Source organism: Pleurodeles waltl, chromosome 12 (assembly GCF_031143425.1).
Source record: "Pleurodeles waltl isolate 20211129_DDA chromosome 12, aPleWal1.hap1.20221129, whole genome shotgun sequence".
Taxonomy (NCBI): domain Eukaryota; kingdom Metazoa; phylum Chordata; class Amphibia; order Caudata; family Salamandridae; genus Pleurodeles; species Pleurodeles waltl.
In genome coordinates this window covers 420332686-420356993 of record NC_090451.1, presented here as the reverse complement: position 1 = coordinate 420356993, position 24308 = coordinate 420332686, and positions in this window count along the sequence as shown.

The following is a 24308-nucleotide window of genomic DNA, read 5'->3' as shown; positions in this document are numbered from 1 at the left end:
AGGTTAGAGTAAAAAAAAATGACTCTAACCAGATTAGCGTCATTTTATGGTGCTAAACCTACCATGCCACATGACTCCTGCCTTAGTAAAGGCAGGAGTCATGCCCACCACCCCAGTGGCGAGCACAGAGGACAGGGGTCCCCTGGGCATGGCCATTGCACCCTGTGCCATGTATGGGGGCCCAATTCAGGGCCCCCTATGGCACTTTCAAAAATAAAATGCACTTACCTGTACTTACCTGGGATGGGGTCCCCCATCCTCGCAGTCCCTCTAGTGTGGGTGGGGGTGCCCCTAGGGCCTAGGGAGGGCACCTCTGGGCTTATTCCATGGTGTTCCACCATGGAAATAGGGCCACAGGTCCCCTAAGACCTGCCCTGACCCAGGTCTTAAAAAATGGGGCAAAGCAAGCTTTGCCCCATTTTTTGACCCCTCCTCCCTCCCTTGCACCATTTTTACATGGGAGTATAAATATGGTGTTAAGGCCATAGAGTCATTTTTTTGCACAGGAACGCCTACCTTGCATCTCATTAAGGCAAGGTAGGTTTCCACTTCCAAAAAATGACTTTAACTCCATAAATTTGGTGCTAGACGGGTCTCGCACCAAAGTATAAATATGGAGTTAGTTTTGCTCTGAAGTAGAGTAAAAAAAAATGACGCTAATTCAGTGCAAACAGAGTATAAATATGCCCCTTAGCGTAAAAAAATGATGCTAATCTGGTCAGAATCATTTATTTTGACTCAAAACTGCCTAACCTCATTTTTTTTTAAGCTAGACTACCCTTTGCACCGGCTTGCACCATTCCATAAATATGGTGCCCAGCTGGTGCTAAAAAATGGTGCAAGCCGGTGCAAAACTTTTTGGGGCAAAACTGCCTTAGTGCAGTTTTGCACCAAAAAGTATAAATAAGGCCCCTGGTGCCTCTGGAGTTGAGACATCACATATGGGATGCTGCTATTCCTCAGGATAAAGGCATCATGCACAGACCCAGGATACTTTGCATTGACATGGGAGATGCACTAGTCCGCCAGGCACACTATCTGCACATTCATAGAGTGAAAGCTCTTTTAATTTCTGATCACCTGTTCATTTCTCCGGGTGGGGGAGAAAAATGCAATATGTGTACCATCAATTGCCCCAATGATGAGCTACCATTGCATAGAAGACAGCTTTCACTGTGAACAAATCCACCACCTGGGGGAAGACAATGTAGCTGCACATGTGTTTAATCAGGGCAGACAACACTCTTGTCAGCTCTATTGAGAACATTGGTTGTGACATTCCTGCTGCCAGGCCCACAGTCACTTGGAAAGAACCAGTTGCCAAGAAATGGAGCACAGATAGGATTTGCACAAGAGGGAGGTTCCAGTGGGGTGACGGATAGCAGAGATCAGGTCTGGCTCCAATTGGGTACACAGCTCTTGGATTGTGGCCCTGTCAAGTCTGTAGGTGAGGATAATGTGCCTGTCCTCCATTGTTGCCAAGTCCACCCGGGGCCTGTACACGGGGTAATATCTCTATGTCCTATTCATCTGCATCGGTTGCAATATAGGGGGCAAAACAATGAGCATCAGGTCAGTATTCAACATTTCCAAAATGTACAGTGCATTGCATGTTGTGACTGAATCAGTATTTTGTTGTATAGGCCCAAATGGTGCCTATGTGTGCTGTGACGTAGTTAGGTGCCAATGACCTGCCCCCCCCGAAATGGGGTACGCCTGTCCTATGTAGATGGACAGGTGGAAATGAGATAATTCCGCTGCCATTGTGTGCCGTTGTGGGAGGCGGTCGAGTACCGTCGTGCAACTGTCATTGGGCTCTAAGTGTTACAGTAGCCAATGGTGATGTACGTCGGCGGTGACGGTACGCACGGCTGCGGACGTGACCGCCATTTTCTATCTGTTCACTCACTTGCTACCTGACCTTCAACAGGAGAGGACCTGCACTGCATGTGCTGCTGTGACCTGTGTCTGGAACCTACCATGGCTTGTATCACTGGAGAAAGGGCCCCTGCCTTCACCGTGGCGGAGTTGGAGAGACTGGTGGATGGGGTCCTACCTCAGTACCAAATGCTCTATGGGCCTACAGACCAACAGGTGAGTACACTGTGAGCACGATGCATGGGGCATGAATGCATGGAGTGCTGTATGTGAGGGCCTCCTGTAAGGGGGGTTGTAGAGGGTTCTGGGCAGCATGCTGCATGTGTGGTGGGCAACGTATGTGCGTAAGGGGATGGGAGGGATATGGTGGGCCATGAGTGTAACAGGCCGGACGGTATGACTGATACTTTTTTCTATGTGTATTTCTCTGCAGGTCAGCGCCCATCAAAAGAAAGGTATATGGTGTGCCATCGCCATGGATGTGCAGACCCTGGAGGTCTATGGCAGGCAGAGCACCCACTGTCACAAACGGGGGGAGGAACCGAGACGCTGGGCAAAGAAGACGGCGGAGGCCCAGCTGGGGATGGCCTCCCACGGAGGAAGGGGTGCCTGTCGAACCCTGACCCCCAATGTTCTGCATGCTTGTGGTGGCCTATCCGGAGCTCGATGGGCGCTCGAGGGAATCACAGCAGCCTCAAGGGGGTGAGTACAGTTTAACATTATACTACTTGTGCATGGTGGAGCAGTCTTCGAGGGGGAGGGGTTTGGGCCTGTTGGTGCTTCTAGGTCATGCCGGACATTGCAGGGTAGGTTCCATGTTGGGCAGAGGCTGATGAACTCCACCTACAACCAAGCTAGTGGGCATCCACTAATGGGCAGGACTCTGTGGGCCTCAGGTATGCTGCAATTGGCATTAGGTATTACTGTCCATGGCCTGGCAACTAGCATTGTGACTGGTAGTGCATTGCCTAGTGCAGAGCGAGGTTCCCTGTGTGTGTGTGTATGTGTGTGTCGTGTACACCAACGGTGGTGTTGTTGCTGTCATTGACCAAGTGTATCCTCTGTCTCTTCCACCTCTTTTTGTTTTGTTATCCTGTCCTTATGTGCATTAGCATCATCTGGGGGAGGAGCAGAGGCACCGGCGACAGAGAGAGCTGCATCCCACAGAGCCCATGGGGACAAATCCACCAACTGTGAGGGCACCAGTGGGACGGAGGGCGAGAGGAGCACCACAGCGGAGACAGAAGGGGACAGTCCTGAAAGTGATACCTCCTCCGATGGAAGCTCCCTACTACAGGTATAGCCGCCACCCCGTACCAGCACTGCCCTCCCAGCAGCCCCTCAGCGAGTTTCCCGTGCCCGCTCACCCGGGAGGGTGGGCATCTCATTCGCCTCAGGCACCTCAGGCCCTGCCCCAGTTAGCCCTGCTGCCCTGAGTGAGGAGGCTATTGACCTCCTGCGATCCATCTCTGTTGGGCAGTCAACCATGGTGAATGCCATCCAGGGGCTGGCAGGGCATTTGCAACAAACAAATGCATTTCTGGAGGGCATTCACTCCAGCAAGGCCGCCCAACAGAGCTCAATCCAGGCTCTGGCCTCCTCCCTGATGGCAGCCATTGTTCCTTCTCTAGCCTCCCCCCTCTAACTTCCTCTGACCAGTCCCATTCTCCTGAACCGCATCCTATCCCAAGCACACTTTCAGACCAGCATGCACCCAAGACAATACACAGGAGTGGCTCAGGCAAACACAAGCACCACACATCATCCCACAGACACTCACACAAACACCATCCAGATGCAGACACACCAACATCCATTGCATCCACTGTTTCCCCCTCCTTCTCAACCTCCCTCCCAGTAGTGTCTCCACTCACACCTACGTGCACTACATCCACATCCACTGCCTCCATCATGCCTATCATTACACGCCCCTCACTGGCAGTCACCACCCCCACATCCATGCACACGTCCCCTGTGTCCTCTCCCACTGTGTCTGTGCCCCCTCCTCCCAAAGTACACAAACGTAAGCACTCAGACACCCAACAGCCATCCACTGTGCAACAGCATCCAGCCCATGCACCTAAACACAGCAGACAGACACCTCCAACAACTACTCCCTCTTCCTCCACTCCCAAACCTTCACCCTCCTCCCACCCCAGTGTCCCTAAGAAGCTTTTCCTCTCCGCAGTTGACCTCTTCCCTACCCCTCCCCCGTCCTTCATGTTGGGCCATGGTGCTCAGAACCCAGGCTAGCACCTCAGCCACCCAGTCCACAGTAATAGTTGTGTCAGCAGCTACTGCAGGTGTGAGAGGCTCCAAGGAAACACCTATCAGCACTGGCAGTGTGCCTGCACAAGCTGCCAAGGGGAAGGGCATGGATGCACCACCAGCTGCCAAGGGCAAGGAGGCACCACCAGCTTACAAGGGCAAGGAGGCGCCACCAGCATACAAGGGGAAGGGCAAGGAGGCATCCCCAGATGGCAAGGGCAAGGAGGCCCCACCAGCTTACAAGGGGAAGGGCAAGGAGGCACCACCAGATGGCAAGGGCAAAGGGCCAACCCCTGTAGGCATGAAGGACAGGAGACCTGGTGCTGGGATTAATTCTGAGCCCCCAGCACCAACCATGGCACTTCAGCCATCCAAGACTGCAGGGGAAGGGCTGGAGCCTCCCCCCACCACTGGCAGCCTCGACATCTGCACCGCCACCTGCACTGCCACCAGCACCGCTGCCAGCACCTCCGCCAGCAGCAGCAGGCCCAGTGGGCAGCCGTGTGAGGCTGCAGGGGAAGGGTTGGAACCTCTCCCCACCACTAGCAGCCCCGACACCAGCACCGCCACCAGCACTGCTGCCAACACTGCTGCCAGCAGCAGCAGCCCCGGTGGGCAGCCATCCAAGGCTGCAGAGGAAGGGCTGGAGCCTCCCCCACCACTGGCAGCCCCTACACCAGCACCAGCACCGCCACCTGCACCGCCACCAGCACTGCTGCCAGTACCACCGCCAGCAGCAGCAGCAGCCCCAGTGGGCAGCCATCTGAGGCTGCAGGGGAAGGGCTGGCACCTCCCCCGACCACGGGCAACCCTGACACCAGCACTGCCACCACTGAACAGCCATCGCTGCCGGCGGGCAATGTGTAGTCCTGCCTCCATGGACTGTAATGCATCCAGACCACTGCAAATCGTGTGGGTCTGACACCCAGGTGAGAGACTGTGACCTTGCACTCCCCAAGATCTGCATCACAGGGCACAACCCCCCGCCAGAACCAGTGGAAGAAGGCATACAGTCACCCCCTCATTGTCAGGATGAAGCACACTGGGCACAAAGCCCCCTCCAGAACCAGTGGAAGAAGGCATCCACTCACCCCCTCCTTGCCAGGATGAAGAACACTTGCCACAAAGCCCCCTCCAGAACCAGTGGAAGAAGTCACCCACTCACCCCCCTCTTTGCCAGAATGAAGCACACTGGGCAGAAAGCACCCTCCAGAACCAGCTGAAGAAGGTATCACTCACCCTCTCCTTGTCAGGATGAAGCACACTGGGCACAAAGCCCCCTCCAGGACCAGTGGAAGAAGGCATCCACTCACCCCCTCCTTGCCAGGATGAGGCACACTGGGCACAAAGCCCCCTCCAGGGCCAGTGGAGAAGCCATCTACTTGAGAGACTGTGGCTTTGCACGCCCCAGGACCAAGCAGTGGGCAAACCACCCACTAGAGAGACTATGGCTTTGCACTCCCCAGGACAGCGCACAGGGCATGTAGCCCCATCCAGGACCATTGGTGTTGTACCATCTTCCGGCTGAGGTGCCCCTCCATTCCGCATCCCCCTGGGGTGCCTGTGTATTTTTGACCTGATGCCCATGCAGTGTTCTCTCCATGTTGATGCAGGAGTCAAGTGGGGCCTTGGCCTTTGTGATGTGGCCCTGTGGCCCACAGACATTGTGGACTGGGCAGTGTCCCTCCATTTGTATATATGTAAATACTGTTTTGATTTTTGAGGACGTATTTCTAGTTTTTTATCTTATTACACTCACTTCAATCACTTCCTTTTGTTCCTGCATTATTCTTGAGGGCTACTGGGTGGATGTGTAATGTTAGTGCATCTTTTTGTGTGTATGGCATTGGGGGTGGGGGTGTTGCATGTTGCATGTTGCATGTGTGTGACACTCTCTTTTATCTCCTCCCTCCCCTGTGTGCTAGGCTACTCACTGTGGTCGTCTTCGCCTGCGTTGGTATTCATGGTGTAGGAGGCGGTAGACCAGCTTGGGGAACACCTGCAATTCAAGCTCCATGGCGTTGTGGTTGTTCCCTGAGTGTCCAGAGGTGAGTCGTTTCCCTTCTGTGTTCTGTTTCTGCTGTGCTTTTGATGTCATTGGTACCGCCCCGGAAAAGGTGGCGGATAGGCCTCTTGTAACAGTGTGGGCGGTACATTGTCTTCCGCCTGGCTGTTTGCGATTACCGCCACAGTGCTTGTTGCTACCGTTGTGGCGGTCGTTGTGTTAAAGTGGCTGTCTATGTGGGCGGTTTCCGCCATGGTCATAACTCAATTTTTTTTACTGCCAGCTTGTTGGCAGTATTACTGCCGCTTTATGACCGACCGCCAGGGTTGTAACGATGGCCTATGTCTCTTAGATTTGTTCATTAACCCACAAAAAATCACTCCTAATTGTAAATAGGTCGGAAAACAGCGTTACTTTGATCAGTGTATGAAGATGAAGCTGGTGCAGGTCCAGGCTATGGAGACAGTAGTGAGATAGTCTCTGGTATCAACCACAAAGAGCATGGAACAATATTTATATTGGATTGTTAACCCTATCCACTATTTGTATCTTTACTCTTTTTTAGATGAGGCATAGTGCATTATAAGGTTGTTTTCCCTTTGCAAAGTATCTGGCACCATGATCTACCTCCTCGCCACTGTAATAATGCTTTGAAATAAGGAACACATCACTTTATATTGCTTTGCACCCTCACACAGACCACCCCAGCCAGCATCAACTATAACACTCACCCATTCTATGATACATACCACAACCTCAACCTGCCCTTCCACTTTACTCCAAACTCAAACCAAACATCTAGTGACACCAATGCTCCATCTTCAACTCCTTCATTCTCCCATAACAAATAAAAGCAGTGGTGCACATAACACTACATCAGCTCCCTCTCCTGAAAAAAACAAATCTCATGTAGCTGGAATTGAAATTGTCACCCAGTCCCCACTTGACGCAATACATCGATTTCTCATATGAAAAAACAACACCACATACAACAACTTCTAGCCCTGCATGTTACCACACAAACTGTCACACTCTTAACCAACATGAAGATAAGGATTCTCTCATCTCTCACATTGACACCATAGGACCACTACCTCAACCATCATCCTCCTGTCCAACCTCCCTTCCTATAATCAATGTCGCAAATGTCAACAACCCATACATGTGTTTTCCCACAACACCCCCACATTTGCTTCTAATACACTACTACATTCCACACATCCTCAACCCTAGAACACCTAATAACACTCTTACTACAAACCCTCTCTGAGGAGACAGCCATAACCGAAGCCAGAATTGAAAGCAAGATGGACTACCTTCAAAAGATAATAAAGACCATGTCAACCAATATAGCCTTAAACACTAACCTAACATCCTCAACACAGTTGGACCTTGATCCATACCAAGAGGTCAGCTTACTGAAACGCCACAACCCAATCAATCAGCATTCAAAACAGACAAATACATCTGTAGGCAACCGTCCTACTACATCACAGCATAAGGAGACTACAAATAACTACCTATAGGCTGTCAAAAAGAATTAGATGCCATGCCTACTAAGTGATTGCAATACGTTTGCAAAGAAAGCGGTTTATGACTTGAAGGAACATAAGAAATAATAGGCGTAGATAAACACAACACCCAAAAAGGGAGTCACATCACACAATCAGCATACCAGCACAACAGAAACAATGTCTTCAGACCAGTGCAACAAAATGTTCCACACCTGCAAATCAGCAACAAAACACATCTCAGAAATAGTTGAGACAATTATAATACCTGAAACTGACATTATGGTTCTAACAGAAAGGTAGCTAAATGATTTTGGTATACCTCTTCTAGATATACTCATTGTCCCCAACTTCTGCATGAAATGTATTGATCGACGGGCCGTATAGGAGGTGGGATAGCAGGCACACATAGAAACAACCTACAAGGTGAATTTATGGATTTGGTCAAAACAAGCAGGCCTTCCGGCTGCCCTTCTGACCCTTGTCCACCACACATCTTCAAGAACATTCTTTTATCTACTTCTGCTGCCACACCTGTAAGAAAAATCATCAATAACTCCTTAACTACAGGAATCTTTCCTGAAGACCTGACAAAGGCATCCATACGTCCGTTATTAAAGAAAACAAACTCAGACCTGTGTGACCCCAACAGCTACCAACTACAGACCAATTACAAATGAACTTTTCCTGGGTAAACTGATAGAAAGAGCAGCATTCACCCAGATGTCACAATTCACTGAAGAAAACTTCATACTTTCAGATTCAGGCACTGAATCGGCAAACATAGCAATCTGGCATGATCTTAAAAACACAGTGGACCGCAATGGAGTTGCTGCACTACTTCTCAGCTGCCATTGATACTGTTGATCATGACACCCTAATTCAAAGACTCCATGAAGCCAGCATAGAAAGGACTGCTCTTGACTGAATTACATCCTACCTTCAAAACAGAACTAATATTATCTATTCTTCCCCCTTCTGATCCAAACCCTACCTCACAAAAGCAAGGGTAACCCAAGGATCAATCATCTCACCTATGCTTTTCAATGTCTACATGATGTCATTACCAGAATTGATCAATGATTTTCAATTCACATGCTACAACTATGCAGATGACACACAAATACAACTTAAATTGGAATGCCCCAGAGACACTGAAAACTAACAAATCTTCAGTTGCCTCAGAGCTGTTGATCGGTGGATGACTTGGAGCCATCTCAAACTGAATGCTTCCAAAATGGAAATATTCACATGTGGCAACTTAAAAAATGATGACCCACCGTGCGCCTGGCCTGATGATCTGGGACCACCTCCTCAAATATCCAAGGAAATTAAAAACTGTTGAATTACCATGGACTCCAAGTTAACAATGAATGCCCAAGTGGACAAATTAGCACGATTGAGCTTCATCACCATGAAGACTCTGCAGCGCATCTTCCTCCATCTCAGATTTCTACACAAGGTGGAGCCTACTATCTCTCTTGTGCTATCTAAACTGGATTACACCAATGGCCTCTACCGTGGATCATCTCTATTATGAAAAAACTACAACGTATTCAGAACTCAGCTGCCAGGCTACAATTACATGTAAAGTCACAAGCCCATATCTCCCCTGCCTTGAGCGTACTACACTGGTTACAGGTTGTCAGAAGATCCACCTTCAAGCTTCTGTGTATCACCCACAAAGCTATACATGGAACAGGACCTAATTTCATCAGAAACAAAGTAACCAAATACATTCAACAAAGAAACCTCCGCTCAAGATTGGCACCCTGCCTTAAAACACCACCATACAGGTAAAAGACAATAGGTGGTACATCATTCACTGTTCAAGCTGCCAAACTATGGAATTCATTACACCCCAAATATAAGATCCACAGATAACTATCCTATCTTTGGAAGACTATTCAAGAGTTGGCTCTTTCCTTCATAACCACCATATCCAAACAGCAATGGATTCCATATGCATGTGTTGATAAATATTTATAATCTGATTATGTGTATATTCTAGATATGCATATTTCTTTAAGAAATATGTATAGTTACTATTTCATAATAATAAATTATACACATACTCTTTAAGCCTGTTTAACAAATTTACTCACCATTAAATATCTAGACATGTGTGTATGCATGTGTGTGCATTTTTGTATATGTTTATGTGTGTGTATATACAAATATATGTGTGTATTATTCTATGCTTAACATGTTCATAACTCATTGCCTAGCTCCTAGATAAGTTGTTATATTAGATACTTATGAATTCCTTCTTTTTGTTTTATATCACAATGAACAAATGTAATCTTAACTATTTAACAACAAGCATTTCCCTATTGAAAAATTGAGGAAAGGTAAATGAATGTTAAAAATGAACATTTAATAATTAACATCAAATATTACAAATCTTGAAAGTCTGTGTTTATACAAGACAACTTTACTTCTCATAATATTACACCCACTAGTATATTCCTTGCACATATATTCACTTACTATGTATTTACATTTCTATTTATCACTCTAATACTACTGTACTAGAGAAAAAAGAAATACAAATAAAATGAAATAAATTAATGAATTGAGAAAAATGAATAATTAAATAAAAAATAAATAAATACATTACAAAAAATCACTCTCTTGTAAGCTCTCTTGTAAGCTTTACTCTGTGTTCCCATTACCCTGTCTCTATTAATCTATCCTCCATCCCCACTCTGACTCATCCCAAATCCATTCTACTACTTTGAGCTCCAAAACAACCCTGCTTAAGCTCTTCCCTCCTCTACCACTCCTGGCTCACCCCACACCTCAGTTTACTACGATCTTCCAAACAACCCTACTAAATTCTCCCTCACTTATCTTACTTTTGACTCATCCGAAACCCCTTCTGCCACTATGATCTCCCTAACCCCTTTCCACCGTCTCCCCCCTCCTCCATCTCTCTGTTACTCTTTCCAAGCCTCATCCTATTACTATAAACTCCCAATTAACACTTCTGGCTTCTTCCCCTTCCATCCCTCCATTACTCTAGTCAATCCAACTAACAAACTCACATATCCTCCGCTCAAATTAACTCATACTAACTACTAATACTGTACTCATATTTCCCTATACTAATCCACCACTGATTCCTCTTGGGTTCCGCAGAAGCATGTTACTCGCCAAAAAGCGCTATGACACCTCGTCATGGGTAGTAAGTGCTATTAAATACAATTACAATTAAAATTACAATTACAATTAAAAGCAACACTTTCAATACTGAAAACTACTTTTTTTAAATACCTGAGGTTGTACTCATTGCAAAAGGCTCTAAAACAACAGAATCTTACATCATCTGTCATCCTCCGGGAGTCCGGTAAAACTTTGTAGAGCAATGACAGACCTTATAACACAGCAACCCCTGCTCAATATCAAGAACATATTCCCAGGGGACTTCAACATACTTTAGAACGACACCAACGGCTTCTCATATTGAATCTTAAACAAGTCCTGAAAAACACAGCCTAAGACAACACTGGAACAACCAGACCCATGTAAAGAGAGGACTCCCTGTATTTACATATTGTCAAGGCTGACTCTACACTGCATCCATCCAGTAGACTGGTCAGACCATTGCATCATCCTTTTCCACGTCACTTCAATACTACAGAAATGCAAAGGATATCTCCACAGACCCAAACACTGGGTAACAAAATCAAGCAAATCAAAACTAACAAACTCACAGACAGGATAAGATCTCAACTACTAAATACCAAGAACCAAACCACAGTAGAGGAAATCACCACACTACAATGGAACAATGGTGGATGTATTCAACCATGTTGAACCACTAAAACTCAAACGACTTAGAAGCAAACCATCATGCACCTGTTTCAACAATGAACTCAAAGCAGAAAGAAGACAATTCAACCTATTCAAGAAAAGGTAGAGACAACAAACAACAACCCACTTCTTACATCTACCAATGAAAGAAAGAGATATAAAAAACATGCCTTCAGAACAAAAGCTACCTTCTTGCGTTCACAGCTAGATAAGGCCAGAGCCACCCCTGAAACAACTCTACAATATCATCAAACAACAAACATCCCCCAACATCGCTCAGAATACAATTCCCACAATGAAGCAATGTGAAGGCTTCGTAAAATTCTTCACGACAAAATCATTAAGATCTAAATTTCACTGAGCGGCTATAACACACTGCTAGTTGTAATCCAAATATAGCCATGCAACTGCCACAAGGCACTAAGATGAATAAGATATGGAGCTCTCTCCATCCCCAGCCTTTGAAGAACAATGTAACATGGCATGAATTCCGTACGCTCATGGAAGTTGAGCTCCATAAAACCATCTTAGTCTTGAACCTGATGTCTCCCATAATGGATTGATTACCCTCTATCCTAATCAAGGAACTTGGCCCCTCTGTGCAGCACTTTGGACTAAAATAGTCAATACCTCACAATCCCATGTGTCAGTCCCAGACTTCTTAAAACTAAGCCAGGGTATGCCACTCCTCAAGAAACCAGAAGTTGACCCTGAAGACCAAACAACTTTTGTGCTGCAATCAACATGCCCTTCTTTGCAAAGACAATTTGTACTGGTACAACAAACCAACACATAGAAAACTATGACCTTCTCATCATCTCCCAGTCAGGCGACAGGACAGGCTGCAGCACGGAAACAGCTACACTCAATGTCATAGATTTTATCGTAAGGATGATGGGCTCACACAAATGCTTATCTGCTTATACTCATTGGCCTATCATTAGCATTCTACACAGTCAACCACGAAAAGCTCATAAGCACCCTGTAATTTCACGTGGGCATAGGAGGCACAGTTCTAAATTGGTTGGCCTCTTACATCAACAATCAATCACAACTAATCAAAATGAAAGATGCTCTCTCCCACCCATCCCCTATACACCAAGATGTCTCCCAAGGCTCAGTTCTATCACCTATCCTTTGAAACCTTTTAATGGAACTGCTGACTTTCTACAACACGCCAACCTTGCATGCCACCTATATGCAGACGATAGTCAACTCTAAATAACAATCTCCTCTCTCAAAGACGTCCCTCACCTAAACAAAACTCTAACAGAGGTTCAACACTGGCTAGTTAAATCTAAACTCAAAACTACCTGAAGACTGAATTTCACCTGCTGTGCACCAAGGTAAGAGTCTACCAATTCAAGAATAGATGTCTCACTTAGATGCACTCCACTGCAGTCCTAAAATATTCAGCTGTGCGAAACTGCTTGGAATCGCACCAGAGGGAAACTTAGCATGACCAACTCTGGAACAGGAAATGCTTTTTACAACTTTAAGCAAACCTTTCATCCAGGAAGAGGATATAAAAAATATTGTGCACATTCTGGTGCTCTAGACAGGACTATGACAATGTAACTCGCCCAGGCACACCTAAAACCCACCTGCAGTTTAAGGGTCACCCTCAAAGCAGCAGCCAGGCTCATAATGGGGGAACAGTATTACAATCACACCATACCCATATTAAAGAAACTTGGATGGCTCCCATTAGAAGCAAGGTACATTTTCAAAACTTGTTTCAGACACAAAGCTCTCAAAATAGGTACATCAAAGTACTTATCAAAGGAAACTATCAACTAACAAGAACAGGAAAAACCTGCACCCTAAATAGTATGGGCTCATTACTACTGGCTCACCCAATTAAAGAAGTAAAGGTACCATGTATGTGCAACCTCTGACAGTAGACCCAGAATCAGAAACCCCGCACTATCTAACATATACCCAAACCCATCGATAACCAACTTCAACAAGGATATGAAAAAATGTCTGCTCAAAAGGCACCTGGGCACAAATGAGTCCTTGTCCTACAACACAGTCGCCAGCTGTATAGCACAACACTGCACAAACTATCAAACATAGGGCCTGATTCTAACTTTGGAGGACGGTGTTAAACCGTCCCAAAAGTGGCGGATATACCACCTACCGTATTACGAGTTCCATAGGATAAAATGGACTCATAATACGGTAGGTGGTATATCCGCCACTTTTGGGACGGTTTAACACCGTCCTCCAAAGTTAGAATCAGGCCCATAGTCTCAAACACTGAATCCAATATTATGAATGCTCTACTTGACCCATCCTCGTACAAGAAACATTGATTCTACTTTATACCAGAGCTATTTCAATAATCTTCAGGGACTGCCAATTAAAGTTTCTAGATACCTATCAAAGAATTCTAACTTATAAACACAATATGTCAAATGATTTCTGGATGATGAAACTTGAACATAACATGTAACACAATATGTCAAATGATTTCTGGCTGATGAAACTTGTGCATAACATGGCTTGTTTAAAATCTATGTAACCATCATCACAAGTGGAATACTATGGCTTTATTGTAAAAGCTCTGATAATCTCAGGACATGTGTATGCTATATAAAGCTCTCAAATAAATAACTAAATAAATACATATATTAATCAACAAACTGTACAAGAAGCAGATTAGTATCACTCTCCATCACTTTTCTCAGCTATGGCAACCATTTTCAAGAAACCTTAGGGTTATAATCTAGTTTTTGACCCTTGGGCTATGAGATACAGACCAGCCACTGCCTATTTCAAAAGACTGGCCGCACATGTGTGCTCATGAGGTATTTTACATGTGTGAGAAAGTCATCCTTTTGACTTTGATCACCCCCATACTTTCTGACTGATACGGGTGGTTATTGACTCTGACTGTGCCTTGGGCACTACTAACCAGTCCCAGGGCCATTGCCCTATGTAAAATGTATATGCAAGTTAGGCATAATTTTAATTGGCTCTGACGGCCTACTTACATGTTGGTTTAGGGTCCCCAGTGTAGTTATGGTACCCATGGTGCCCTGCTGTGGTCTTTGGCATCATTGTAAAGGCAGACCTGCCTTGCTGGTTGCTTTTAAATTAAAGATAACCCCAAAATCAACAGTGGAATTAAAAGTACTTCCAAAGTCTCAAACTATCTTTTTTTTACATATGTTACCCCTAAGATCTGCCCTAGGTGCCCCAAGTGATGGATGCAGTGTAAACATAAGCAGGGATTTCATAAAAAGATGTTTGTGTTGGAAAAACAGCCATATTTGTTTTCCCCATTGTAGTACATTAGCTCCATAGGCTAACTTGGGAGGCTTTATTTAAAATTAATAAAGTCTCATTTCTGCTGGAAAGGAGCTAAAACTGTCATGTTTGATATCAAATTAAGAGTCAGAATAAATGCAGCAACTTGCCAAGGTTGGATTTATTATGACTAGTACAGAGAAAGAGTTTTAGAACTCATTCTGAAACTTACCAAAATCAGCCCTGTAGTGCCCGTTCCAGATTGGTCAGTATCTGGCAGCCTGAGACAACCTACCTTAATGAGGTGTGAAGTGGCCTGGGCCAAAACAAAGGAAGCATCTGGTGGGAGGAGAACTGCTGCAGTAGATCGCAGAGCAGGATGGAGGTAGAGTGGCAAAACTGGTTTTCAAAGGAGGGAACCCCACCTGGGATAGAAATAAGACCTCTCCCATTTCATATTCCCCCACCAGATGGGAGCCCCAGTTATTAAATTAGGAGAAAGGATGTAAGGGTTGTGTTAGGGAAACTTAGCCACATTAGTGGGTGGGCTTAGCCAGATGTAACCTCCAAGGAGAGATTTTCTCCATGTTGGATTTTTTAAGAATATTGTTTTCTGGGATTGGTTGTTGCCACACTTCACAGTAAGTGGTCACCCAGGAGAGTGGCTTCCTACATCCCATTGATGGGGGTGCCCCCCTGCTTGCCAACCCAGGAGCAAGGATGAATATGGCGAGCTGCCCAGCAATTCAGATCCCTGCTGGAAGAAGGTACTGAAGAAGAAGGACTCCCCTGCTGAAACCCTTGTCTGCACCTGAAGGACTGCACCAGATGCACACTTTGGGCTTCACCAAGAAAAGGAATTTGCATTGCTTCTGTAACTCCAGGAGTGGACTCCATGTAAGCTGAAGGTATAAAGCAGTTGACTAGAGTACCCTACATTAGGTCCTGCAAGAAAAGCCCAGCTAACCAGCGTCCAGCGTCCATTTGAGGATTCTAACCAGGTGTATTCTGGGAACTCTAGTCCCAACTCCCAGGGAACAACTCAGAGCTTCTGAAACCTTGAATCATTTGGGGACACTTCAAGAACCCAAAAAGGAATTCTGGGAGAAGATGCAGAAGTTTGGAGATGTTTTGAACAACTTTGTAAAAAAGCTATATGAATGGACCGACCTGATGTGAGTCAAGCTGGCTACCTTCAACCACGATCTGGCCTGAATTTCAGGTTTACCCGCTGAAAGCTCCAGAGGTCTAGACTTCTAAGATTTGACCGGAGTCTCGTGGAAAGGCAATCCGATGGTGTTGCATTAAAATCGACTTGCTGGAGAGGATCACACAATGTCAAGGGAGAAAAGCTCCAGGAAAAATGTTAAAGTGTGAAGGTAAACTTTGACTGAGCAGGACTCCATCGCGAGCGGCTTCAACTTTTGACTTTGCCCCTGTCAAGCATGGCCAGATAGCCCCGGTTGACGCTTTTTGTTTGTAGGCAATAGAAAGCATTTTTGTACATTTCATCTTTAAAAATTCATTTCTCCGGTTCCCTACATTGGTTTTTTGTCATTTTGTTTTAATTTCAAAGATAAAAACATTTCCTATTTTTGTAAAGTGGGTTTACAGTTTTAGTATCTGTTGTTTTACTTATTTACTGTTTTGTTGATATTAAATGCTTTACTCACTTGTCTACTAAGTTAAGCCTAACTGCTCATGGGCCAAGCTTCTAAGGGTTGAGCAAGAATTAATTTATTGAGACCAGGACTGGGCCAAGTGGGGGATTGTGGTCTATTGTTAAGTATAGGTAACTAAATGTCATTACCAGTAACCCACTTTTCAACAATATGTGTGGTGCTAGAATACTGCTACAGTTTAACTTTATGTTCTGTACATTGTTTCTGCTGTACTAAAATCTTTTTAGGTGTTAATCTGGCCTGTTCGTACCCCTCCCATACCCAACCTCAGGAACCCTGGTTCCTCCTCGCACTAACTTGACTCATGAATGAGATATCTGACATTTAAGCTAGCTGCACTGGATTGTCCTACAAGGTAAGCACTGCCCTAAAGCTGTCTCTTTGGTTTCAGAGGGCAGCTTCATCTGTAGTTTTTGTAAACTTTGTCTCTTATAGAATGTGTTGTACATCTTAATCAACAAGCTTTCATGTGTGTTACTGCTAACGTAAGCCCTGATATATCACTATCTAATGAGCTCTTATACAACTTTAAGTTCAATGCTCATTCATTACTGAAACTACAGATATCTGAGCGTATTCTTCCTAACTAAAAAATAATTGGAACAAGGTCCAACATAGACACTGCCCATTCCATTCCCTCCAATCACCTTATCATCTATTAGGTCCAACAAAATAAGTTGGAAGGGTGTGAGATGCTAATAACAAATCATGCCATATGTGCAAGCTGTTTGATACACCCTTAATTGTCAATGGCCACTGTCTTCTGTTCACGTCAATCAACCAATCTCCATAATCCTAGGGACTGACACTCATTTATAGATCCCCCCAGTCATGGGGTTTTGTTTAGTATTAAAGTGGCAGAATGTTTGGCACCCTCTGTCCTGAAGGCAGAAAAGTAAATTCTCTTAAAGGATCTTAATTTCCACCGTGAGTCAAAATATGACCTCCAATGATGGCCTTGATTTAAGATCTTGCGATGGTAGGTATAATTCAGAGAGTGGCATTCCCTACAGATACTGGTGGGTACCTTCTCAACCCCATGTTTACCAATATAGATGGTTAAGTGGGTAGCACTCCCATTCCATTTGTTTTGGTCGGACCATGTTTTGATAACTTTGTATCTCCTGGTAGTTAGGAGTAATACTTTATCTTTTAAACAGCTATTATTTCTACTGGTCTGCCCATGGTGAAAAGTAGTAAATAAAAGCTTACACAATGTCTTGGTCAATGTATTGATGTATCAAAACCAAAGTGATAAGTTGTGTAAGAAATTGGGTTACTGGTTGAGGGAGGTGAAACCGTACTCAAGTGACTTCGAAAATCCTTGTCAGGGTCACAAGCAAACCCCAAATGAACCTGTGCTTAACCATCTAGTATTTTGGCACAGTGAAGTCAGTTTTAATTTAGAGGCAATGTGAAATGTATTTATGCAGCACTTCATACATCAATACAGTGAAAACACATCACAAGACCAATAAGGGCATGTATGGCACAGGGTGCTTTGCAGGGATGGTCAAAGGAAGCTCAACCATCTCAACAGACCAAGAGTGGTTGGGATGCCTCACATGGGTGGAGAGGGCAGGAAAGGTGAGGAAGGATTGGAGGGGGAACAGTGTGGGCATGGGTTAGTGTGGGGGAGGAGGCTGCAAGGAAGGGGAAAAAATAATGGGCATAATCATGTGGACAGTTTGGGTGGCTCAGCGGTCGAGTGTTGGGACCCGATGCACAGATGGGCTGGCCAGGACGGCTGTATGTGATTTGTTTCTCAATGCTTAAAGATATGTTGTGTTCAGAAAGTGTATGTTGGGTGAATGACAAGAAGAGGGCAGAAGTGGCTGAGATGCTCAGAGCCTGGGACCCGGATTTAACAAGTCAGCAGGAGACTCATATCCCTTGGGCAAATAAGAATTTGCTACAAATTAGAGGGTATTCCCTGGCTACCTGTACTTCACAAAGCATTACGGCTAGGGGGTGTGGCAATACTGGTGAAGAAAGCCCGGCTCATGACAGACCAATGGATGGTAGCTAAGTATGGGTGACGGCAAATCCGCGAGTGTTGGGTTGCTGAAACTAGATTGTCAGTATGTTCGATCTATGGCTCCAAATTTGATGAGACTAAGATATGGGAGGAACTGACTGTGGAACTTGCAGGGTGGCCTATGCCATTGATACTATATTGGGATTTCAATATAAACATGGAGGTAGGTATTCTTGATGGGAATTCAAAAAAGTATCTAGGGAGGAAGCCACAGGTAGTCAGAATAGTTACTAAGCTGATGAAGTGCCATGGGTTACTAGATGTTTGGGAGAGAGTGAACCCCATGTATCCCAGTTATACATATTTTTCAAATCCCTACATCAAGTATGCCCGGTTAGATTATTCTCTTGTTTCGGTAGGGCTGGTTGCCAATACAGTTGTTAGAACATTGCAAATATTGTTGGACCATAATCTGCTGGTATTGGAGATTGCAGATTTTGACATGAGGTTGTCTAAGGGCAGATGGACATTTGATAGGAGATTGCTTCTAGTTGTGAACTATGCAGAGCGCATGAAAAAATGGATAGTGGAAATCATTAATATATCACTAGGTGTAGCACACCCAAAGGCATGGTTTGGACGCATTTAAGCCTGCTGTAAGAGGCAAGACAGTCAGTTTTATTGCTCAATCCTGCAGACAGCAAGAGAAAGAGATAAGGGAAATAAGCACTGACTTAGCATACTTAGAGATGCAGTATGTAGCCCTGGTTCAGGCAGATCAAGACTGGAATGAAATTCAGCAGATGATTGCCATTAAAAATGCTGAGACTAGTGGCTACTACTCAGAAATGTTGGCAAGGAAATTTCAGGTTCATAAATCAGAAGCATTCGAATATAGTGAGTCAGCTGGGAGGATGCTGGCTTTTTTAGTATTCATCAGCATGAGGTGGATCAAGCTATTGAGGTCATTGAGGGCACTGACGGTATAAGGGCTGCTACACTGGAAGATATCACAAAGGTTTTTCAGGAGTAATATACAAAGCTATACATGGAGATGTACAACCTCCTGAAGGGCAAGTAAACGATTACCTATAAACAGGGGAATTTGTTTTTTTTTTAGATGATGGGGAGGAGTTTCTTGATATGGGTATCACAATGGAGGAAGTAGAGAATGCCCTATCCACACTGAAAAGGCTGCTAGTCTGGACCAAATCCTGGTAGAGTTTTATAAAATATTTTCTTCTGTGCTTGTTAAAGATTTGTGGGAACTAATTTGTTGGATTCAACAGGAAGGGGCTCAACCCGGCTACTGGCAGGGCACTAGTAGTACTGTAAATCATCAGAAAAACCTAGGTCATATTGGCCAATATTTTTAATGAATGCGGACACCAACTCTAAGGTTTTAGCAATACGCCTAGGGAAGGTTATAAGCAGGCTGGTCTCACCCTGGTAGCCTGGATTTATCCCAGAAACGGCCACAGTGGATCATGTGAAAAGTGGTATATAAAGTGGAGGAACTAGCCAAAAGATTGCGACCTATAGAGAACTCCCTAATACCCATTGAAGAGAAATTGGGGGGGTTGCCCGCATATTCAAGTGCAATAATATACTGCCCACTGCCTACAATCTCCTCCCTTCAGCTTTAGCCTCATAGCAACAAGATGGGGCTCTGCTGTGCCAAGAGGGAACCTCATTAGATCTTGAAGTATGTTGCAATCTTGCCCGTAAAAGTGCCTCTCCCAAACTGTCCCTGAGAAAGGACTTGGCTGGATGCCCCTGCCAAGTTTCGGAGGGTTGTCACCGAGCGCAGCCACTAAAAACATAGGAGAAAATGGTACCAATTCAATGACCAAACATGACAGGGTGACCCCTAAATGTCAGGTCGCAAACACCCAGAAGATGGCAAGAAGCAGTGATAGACTTCACGGGGTTCTACATCTTCCCCACCGAGGCCAGCCCATATTTGGTAGTGATTTCTAATGCACCCAGGTTACAGCTAACCTGTAAAGTTGATTCTATACCTAGGAGGATTTTTCTGTGCAGTCTTGGCAGCTTTCTGCCCCATACAGGTCTCCTCTTTACTAGGGGGGTGGAAATTGGCCTAGAGGCCCAGTTAGTTCCTGTGTCCAAAATGATGATCCCTCTCTCCAACAGATCGTGTGTAGCCAGATTCCATACACATTGTCCAAAGTGGACTGATGCAAAGATGGGGCAAAGCAGGGACCTCCAGGAGGAGGGGACTTGATGGTAGCCTTTGATGTGCCTTATGGTCCTAGGTACAGAGAAGTTTGTCTGGAGGCTGAACTGATGCAAAGATTAATTCCAGTGGTTTTACCTCAGATTCTATCACAAGCCTTGTCTCAGAAGCTAGTTAATATTATCAGTTGGAACATAACAGGGTTAGAAGCCAAAATGTCCATCCCAGAATATTTTGTTATTTTTTATAGACGAGCATATGATTTGCGTATTCTGGGAAACTTGGGCCATGGTGGCCAAGCATAGACCAGGGTCGAACAGCTATTGGGTTCCAGCAAACAGGGTGTCCTCTGGGATTTACTTATTTGGATCAGTGGCTGCATCAAGTGCTAAGTGAGAGAATTGGATATGGGTTGTGCTGATTTGCAGGGCTTACTTCTGTCCACCCACAGAGAGAAATCACTACTACTGGTAAACATCTATAGCATGAACGTGGGAAGAAGCTGTGAATCCGAGGATTTAAGTGCTTTGGATAATATCTTATTTAGCAGAAATAGGCCCCATTATATTTCGATTGCTGGGACTTTAATGATACATTTAAGCCTTATCCATTGATGCAGCAGCTTTATCAAGAAGAGGACAGTCTGTGGGGTATCCTGCAATTACTAAAGAGTAAAGGATATAGAATGACTAGGGCGGCACTCCAAATTGTTAATATCATGCTTGCCACACGGTCTTCTAGCATGTAATGGGCGCTCTCGCTCAGATGCAAATCCCTCTCCTACATTTAGACGAGGAGCATGTAGGAGTCAAATTGACTACTTCTTACTAGATATATGCTTGTGGGGACATATGTAAGACATGGTGGTAGTAGAGCACGAGGATAGTAATCATGATCCACTGATACTGCCAGGAGTTTGCTTCCTGTAATTGCAGCACCTGTTTCTAAGGATTTTGATCGGCATCTCACTATGAGAAATAATAGATCGGATGTTAAGTGGAAAATATCAATTCTTCCCCGAGTACTATCGCAACCATGTACAGATTACTGGCAAAACAAATGGAACTCATGCTCCAATTCTGGCAGGATGAGATAAGATTATTGGCTGAATATTTGAAATTATTTTATTGCTTGAAAGAACTATTCGTTGAAGAGACTACAGGCAACATGAGAATCAAGCAAAATGACAGGTGGTACAATAGATCTTGCAGAGAAGCTAAGAATAGGCGACTGAGCGACTGAGGGATGTCAGAAGGGGTATTAGAGACCCAATTAAACAATCAAAGAAAAATTATTGGCTGGAGTTAACCAAGGCATAGAGAATTTGGGAAGAGAATCATTGAAAAGCCCTTTTAAAGGCTGCATGAAATAAGGATGCCAGCAAGTTTTAGAAACTGGTTTCAAACGAAAGTGGTGAATCCCAGCCTCTGTCTGGGTCATCAATTCTTCCTGATGAATGGGTCAAACATTTCACTTCCCTCTACTCTGGGAGAGATGAGTCTGATCCCATAAAGTGGAGTGTTAGTAGGGAAGACAGTGTATCCACAACTAAGGTTCACCTTGACAAAATACCAGGTGACCTCTATAAGTCAAACCTTGACTTCTGGACACCTTATCTAAATAAGGTTTGTAATGCAGTGGCTGCAGGCGTGCCCATCCCCTATGTATGGAACAGAGCTGAAATAGTCCCCCTCTACAACAAGGGAAATCCTAGTGATCCATCTATTTATTGGCCTCTAATGTTGCTAGATAACCTCCAAAAAGGTTTTGTGAAGCAGATCTTGAATCATTTGGAAGAGTGGATTGAGGAAAGCAGCCCATTTCGAGTTTGCACGCAGGATTTAGGCCTGCAGTTAGCGCAATTGATCAAGTGATGACGTTTATGGCAATTAGATGGAAGACAGTGATTATCAGTGGAGGGAACTTATATGTTGCCTTCATCGATCTCCGTGCAGCCTTCGATCTGGTTCCCAGACATAAGCTATGGTACACAATGAGCAAAATCGGAGTTCCTAGTGGACTCTTGAACCTAATTGTCTGACTCCACAAAGGTACTTTTGCCCAAATCAGATGTGGAGGTAAAGGTGAACTGACAGACTCAGTTACCACCAAGAGGGTGGTGCAGCAAGGCTGTGTTCTTGCCCAGAACCCTCTTTCTCCTGTACATTAACAACTGCATTGAGTATTTAAATAGTTGCATGAATGATTCGCCACGGTTGGCTGGTCAGTAAATCCCAGGGTTGCTTTATGCGGATGACACCATTAACATGGCAAAATCACCTATGGGACTACAAAACGTAGTCAACCAGTTCTGCTTGTTCTGTAAATACTTTGACCTCGAGGTCAATGTCGGGAAAACAAAATTTATGATTTGTTGCCAGGGAAAGAAGAAGGTGAATGTCAGCACAATAATGAATTTTGTCATTCTAGAAATTGTCTATGAGATAGACTATTTGGGGATCAGATTGATGGATTCGGGTAGATGGAATGCACATATTAGTAAAAGTGGCCATATCATTTGTCACAGAGGGGGGCTTTGGGCTGCAAAGCTCAAGCTGCAGTTAGTCCCCCATTAAACCCCATTATAGAAATGTATAAGGCTCAGGCTATGGGAGCCACCCTAAATGGAGCTGAATTGTGTAGCTTTAAGGGACAGCAGAACATCCTACAAGTCAAAGAAAACAACTTCATCAGATACATAGCTAGGCTGGGGAAGAGCACTCTAAGAATGAAACATTCATCATGCAGCCCTGAAGTCCCCCTTATATTGGATCAGGCTCTGGAAGACAGAGGAACTGGAATCTTTCTGGGAGGCGATCAGAGATTTATTAGGGAACTCAAGCTGTTTAGATAAGGTTAGTTGGTTGCGGGAAGTTAATTCCATCTGGGTTGAACTGGACTTCCCCCAGTTTTGGAGGAATCCTGAATCAATCCCAACCGAAGCGGCCCTGCTGTTATGCAGAGATATTGGGGGAAGGTCAATGATGGGATTTCCCAGAGAAGCAGGTTGAGTCAACTAACAGAATTTTTGCTTGTCAAACAGGAGCCATGTGCTGAACATTGTTTTGACCTGCCTATACCGGCCTATGCTCGCTCCCTATTTCCCCAGGTTAGATACGGTAGCCTAACTGTTAATACCTTCACCGCCCGATGGTCTTCAAACAGTTCTGAAGATAATAAATGCAAATTGTGCCAATCGTGTGTGAAATCAATAAATTTATTTTTATTTTTTTGCCCTAAATATAAGATCCCTACGGAGTGATGTTGGTGGGGTGCTGGCAGTGTGGCCCAGCCTGGGCCCCTGAGAGGCCCCGAGGAGCGCCGAGTGCCGCCACTGGCCTCGTTGACATTTTGGCCGACTGGAGTGGCGAGGCCCGGCGCTGCATACCGCGCAGGCCGCTGGCTGAAGAGAGGCTAGCGGTGAACAGGAGCCTGTGGTGCACGCGTGCACCTGAGTGCTTGGTGAGCAGCTGGCTCGCGGGGTGACGCTTGAGAGTGTGCCACGGTGCCCCGAGCGCGGCTGGCGAAGTGGTGGCGGTGCGGCCCAGTCCAGATTCCTGTGAGGCGGCACGGATGATCCTGAATAAGAGGGACCCCCCCTGGACTGGTCATGAGACTCGTGGGGGGCCTGAGGTGAGGCTAGAAAGCGGCAGGACAGTTGTAGGGACCCCCGGCCTCCCTGGTCCCCTGAGAGGTGAGGCATTAGAAAGGGAGTCCC